The sequence below is a fragment of the Petromyzon marinus genome, unplaced genomic scaffold, assembly GCF_048934315.1.
Source record: "Petromyzon marinus isolate PM22_M1 ecotype Great Lakes invasive population unplaced genomic scaffold, UKy_Petmar_22M1.pri1.0 PM_G_Scaffold_26, whole genome shotgun sequence".
NCBI classification, from domain to species: Eukaryota; Metazoa; Chordata; class Hyperoartia; order Petromyzontiformes; family Petromyzontidae; genus Petromyzon; species Petromyzon marinus.
Window position 1 is genome coordinate 270001 of NW_027422828.1, and position 5000 is coordinate 275000.

The following is a 5000-nucleotide window of genomic DNA, read 5'->3' on the forward strand; positions in this document are numbered from 1 at the left end:
GACTAGTATACCTTCCATGACCTTCCATAACTCGTCCTTGGAAAAGGAAGAGGAGATGAACTACGATTTTTACGAACAGATTAAAAGTCTAGTTGAGTCGGATGACTCTTCAGATGACTTTACAGAGGATGATGAGGATGTGGAGGAGTCCTTCCTCGACATATCGGCTGAGGAATCCGTGTTGGGAAAGTTTCCCATTGACACCAAGGGAACTATCACGGTTGTACTGCCTAGTCTGGAGTATATATGCGTTATCTGTAAACAACACATGGGTAAAGCATTCGAAATTGTTGCACATTTTAACATCAAACACAGAGACATTCCTCTGGTGTTTAAGTGCGCTAAATGTGACAAAACCAACTCAAACCACCGATCGATTGCCTGTCATGCCCCCAAATGTGGGGGAATAAAGTTAACTGAGGAAAGCTTACCAATGGTCTGTGAATGTTGCCAGGCACGCTTTGCGACTCTAAGTGGCCTTTCGCAGCACAAGAGGCATGCTCACCCAGTCACCCGTAATGAGGAAAGGATTAAAGATGGTATAAAGGGTACCTCGCAGAGAGGGGTACACCGTAGCTGCTGGTCTTTGAAGGAAGTAGAACAGCTGGCCCTTCTAGAGTTGCAGTTTCAGGGGAAAAAGAATATCAATAAGATCATTGCTGAAGCGCTTGGGACTAAGACCAACAAGCAAGTCTCTGACAAGAGACGGGACCTAAGTAAAAAGACAGGGGCCCCCATGTCAGACAGCTTACATTTTTCTTCTAGGCCTCTTGAGACATTGTCTCCCCCACCAAATGTAACAACGGGGACTTCATCCATACTCGCTCAAGCAGCTGAGCGGCTTACGAATGAGAATTCTGGGACCTTGGAAAAGCCTGCAATGGAGGCAATAAAGGCTTGGCTTAACGGCGAGGGCCAACATGATGCCCTCGTAGAAACTGCCACAGCATTGATGCTTTGTCCGATGAGATTGGTGAAAAACAAAGGCAAACGTTCAAAACCCGAGAACGACATTATTAAACCCAGGATATTACCCACACGATCTTGGATGAAGAAGAGAGCGGAAAAACGAGGAAGCTTCATGAAGCACCAGAAGCTCTTCTTTAAGAACCGCTCTCTTCTTGCGTCCTTTGTCCTGGATGGCACTGAACGTCATGAATGCCGAATCCCGAACGCAGATGTATATCGTTTTTACTGCGAAAAATGGGAGAAGGTGTTGCCATTCAATGGCCTGGGCCAATTTAAGTCATCAGGTGTTGCAAATAACGAATACTTTGAGCCCCTAATTTCGGTGGAGGAAGTTCAGACTGCCATACGGGCCATTAAACCAACGTCAGCAGCTGGGCCAGATGGCCTAACAAGGGCTGCAATCTGTGCTGCCGACCCCGAGGGTCGGACACTGACAGCCCTATTTAATGCATGGATGATTACAGGAATTATTCCCAAAGAGTTGAAAAAGAATAGGACGATTCTTATTCCTAAGGTTATGGACGATGAAAAGCTGAAAGAATTGGGGAACTGGAGACCAATAACGATCGGTTCAATGATTCTGAGATTATTTTCCAGAATAATGACTGCACGTCTTGCTCGTGCTTGTCCCTTAAACCCAAGGCAGCGTGGTTTTATAGCGGCATCTGGCTGCTCTGAAAATCTTAAGGTGCTACAGGACCTTATGAGACATGCTAAGAAATTGCACAGGCCGTTGGCTGTCATGTTTATCGACATAGCGAAAGCTTTTGACTCGGTTTCGCATGCTCATATTTTATGGGTGTTAAGGCACAAGAAAGTAGATGAACACGTGGTGGGCATCATCCAGAACGCCTACGATCGGTGTACGACCTCGTTCAAAAGCAATGGCGAGTCGACTCGAGAAATTAGCATACGTGTTGGTGTCAAACAGGGTGACCCCATGTCACCCCTGCTCTTCAATCTTGCCATGGACCCTTTGATATGCACCCTAGAGTCACACGGAGTTGGGTACTCCATTGATACCGACCACGTGACAGCTCTTGCGTTTGCTGATGATTTGGTGTTGGTGAGCGAATCTTGGGTTGGTATGGCCGCCAATCTAGCGATCTTGGAATCATTTTGTGGGCTATCGGGATTGGAGGTTCAGGCCAGAAAGTGCCAGGGCTTCATGATAAGCCCAACCAAAGATTCATATACGGTGAACAACTGCGACCCATGGACTATCAAAAATAAAGATGTCCATATGATCCAACCTGATGAATCAACGAAATACCTTGGTCTGAAAATTGGCCCTTGGACTGGCACTATACAGCCTGATCTACATTGTCAGCTAAAGACATGGATCTCGAAAATCGATGAGGCGCCTCTGAAGCCAACTCAGAAGGTTGAACTACTCAATGCCTATGCCCTACCCAGATTGTTATATCCTGCAGACCACTCGGACTGCAAGCAATCAACTCTCCGTGGGTTGGACCAAGAGATTAGAAAGGCGGTAAAAGGATGGCTCCACCTTCCCGCTTCAACTTGTGATGGACTGTTATATGCCAGAGCCCGAGACGGAGGCCTTGCCATCTTGAAACTGGAAAAAACAATCCCTTCGGTTCAAGTTAGAAGGCTGCAACGTATAGCAAACTCGTCCGATGCTATCACCCGTAATATTGTGTCCTCGCAGGGTATGGAGGAAGAATACCGTAATTTGTGGGTACGAGCAGGGGGTGACAGTGATGCAATCCCAACATTCGTTCTCAGGGACTCGGTGTCAAAAGAACCTGTATATCCGAGACCCTGCGATTGGAGGGAGCATGAATTTCAGAGATGGTGCGAAAAGCCGGTTCAAGGAAGGGGCATTGTAAACTTTGCGCATGATAGAATCAGTAATGCTTGGTTGAGGCCATGGTGCGGCTTTAAACAATGCTTCTTTATCGCAGCACTACAACTAAGGGCAAATATTTACCCAACAAGAGAAAGCTTGAACAGAGGCAGAGATGGGGCCTTACGTTCCTGCAGGAAATGCTCTGCCAGACTCGAGTCCCTTTCGCACATTCTCGGTCAATGTCCTGCAGTACAGAAAGCAAGAATTGCGCGACATAACAAGATCAGTAACATTCTGGCAGACGAAGCGGCTAGATTGGGCTGGTCTGTATACAAAGAGCCACGGTTCATATCCGAGACGGGAGAGATGAGAAAGCCTGACCTCGTGTTTGCAAAAGATGAGGAGGCGGTTGTGATCGATGTCACCGTCCGTTTTGAGCTTTCAAAGAATACCTTGTCAGATGCTGCCTCGCACAAAGTTTCGTACTATACCCCTCTTGGTGATCAAGTCAAAGTGCTGACGAAGGCTAGCAAGGTCACATTCTTTGGATTCCCGGTTGGGGCAAGAGGAAAGTGGCCCCTTGAGAATAACGAGGTACTTACCTCCCTGGGCCTGACCAAACCCAGAACGACATCACTGGCCAAGATGATTTCCCGCAGAACGCTGCTTTTCTCTCTTGATATGCTGAGAATGTTCTGTGGAAATTATGCGGTCTATGAACAGTCATAGACAACCTCCGAAACAAATAATAGTTTTGTTTTAAGATGTCATTTGTTTTAGATTGATTTTGTTATTTTCGAAGGTGAAGTCGGTTTTTATTTCATTTTACTATTTTCCACAATTTAGATTGTTATTTTCCAAGACGGAGTCTTGGTTCTTTTTTTTATTGTTAGTTTTTTTTTTAACACGTCGTATTTGTTACTTTAGAGCTTAGAGGGGACTTTATTTTCGCCTTACTATTTTCTGCCTACAAAGAAGATTAAAAATAAGCTTTTTTCAAGATGGTTTTGTTATTTTCCAAGGTGAAGTCTTGGTATTCTTATTTTACTATTTTCCATAAAGAAGACCTTTCTTTTAGATTTTGTTATTTTCCAAGACGAAGACTTGGTATTTTTATTATATTGCTATTTTTTACACGAAGCTTATTCAAGAGCACTTATATAGATTAGACTTTGTTATTTTAATTCTTTATTTTTGGACTACATCAGTTCGAGAGTCCTGTAACTTACTATTTTCTGCCTACAAAGAAGATTAGAAATAAGCTTTATTTAAGATGTTTTAGATTAGATTTTGTTATTTTCCAAGGTGAAGTCTTGGTTTTTTTTATTTTACTATTTTCCACAAAGAAGACTTTTCTTTTCTTTTAGATTTTGTTATTTTCCAAGACGAAGACTTGGTATTTTTTTGCTATTTTTTACAGGAAGCTTTATTCAAGAGCACTTATATAGATTAGACTTTGTTATTTTAATTCTTTATTTTTGCACTACATCAGTTCGAGAGAAGACTACAAACCAGCTTTATTTAAGATGTTTTAGATTAGATTTTGTTATTTTCCAAGGTGAAGTCTTGGTTTTTTATTTTACTATTTTCCACAAAGAAGACTTTTCTTTTAGATTTTGTTATTTTCCAAGACGAAGACTTGGTATTTTTTTATTGCTATTTTTTTACACGAAGCTTATTCAAGAGCACTTATATAGATTAGACTTTGTTATTTTAATTCTTTATTTTTGGACTACATCAGTTCGAGAGTCCTGTAACTTACTATTTTCTGCCTACAAAGAAGATTACAAATAAGCTTTATTTAAGATGTTTTAGATTAGATTTTGTTATTTTCCAAGGTGAAGTCTTGGTTTTTTTTATTTTACTATTTTCCACAAAGAAGACTTTTCTTTTCTTTTAGATTTTGTTATTTTCCAAGACGAAGACTTGGTTTTTTTTATATTGCTATTTTTTGTTTACACTGCTTTATTCAAGAGCGCTTATATAGATTAGACTTTGTTATTTTAATTCTTTATTTTTGGAATACATCAGTTTGAGAGTCCTGTAACGTACTATTTTCTGCCTACAAAGAAGACTACAGACAAGCTTTATTTAAGATGTTTTAGATTAGATTTTGTTATTTTCCAAGGTGAAGACTTGGTTTTTTTATTTTACTATTTTCCACAAAGAAGATTTTTCTTTTAGATTTTGTTATTTTCCAAGACGAAGACTTGGTATT

At 41.2% G+C, this 5000-nt stretch overlaps 1 pseudogene; it reads left to right on the plus strand.

The window, feature by feature from the left end:
* Nucleotides 1–5000, plus strand: part of LOC142913820 (28S ribosomal RNA) — a 10535-nt pseudogene that overhangs the window by 3223 nt on the left and 2312 nt on the right.